Source organism: Buceros rhinoceros, unplaced genomic scaffold, assembly GCF_000710305.1.
Source record: "Buceros rhinoceros silvestris isolate BGI_N320 unplaced genomic scaffold, ASM71030v1 scaffold73, whole genome shotgun sequence".
Classification (NCBI taxonomy): Eukaryota; Metazoa; Chordata; class Aves; order Bucerotiformes; family Bucerotidae; genus Buceros; species Buceros rhinoceros.
Window position 1 is genome coordinate 1 of NW_010401570.1, and position 351 is coordinate 351.

Genomic DNA, 351 nt, shown 5'->3' on the forward strand with positions numbered 1-351 from the left:
TTGCTTCCTCTGTCAAGACTTCCGTGTGACCGTGTAAGAGACACTGGATAAAGCGTGTGAAGCCTAATGGTGCCAATACTAAAGGGTTTGGGCTTCCAGATGATGGGTGAACCCTGTCTTAACCCTTGTTGTGCTAGAGAAAAATTACATTCATCATGAACTGTTGGCTTCTGCCGTGGCTCGGTTGAAATCTTCCTTCACTCAATCAGAATCAAGTCGAAAGCAGTGGGTTTGTTTTGAAGCTGTTCCCTCCCTTCCAGTAGACCTCAGTCTGGCGACCCGACACCGCTCCTCTGGGGAAGAGGTGTTGTGTGGTGGCAAGCTGGCTGGTGGCACCCTGTGCAGGGGGGT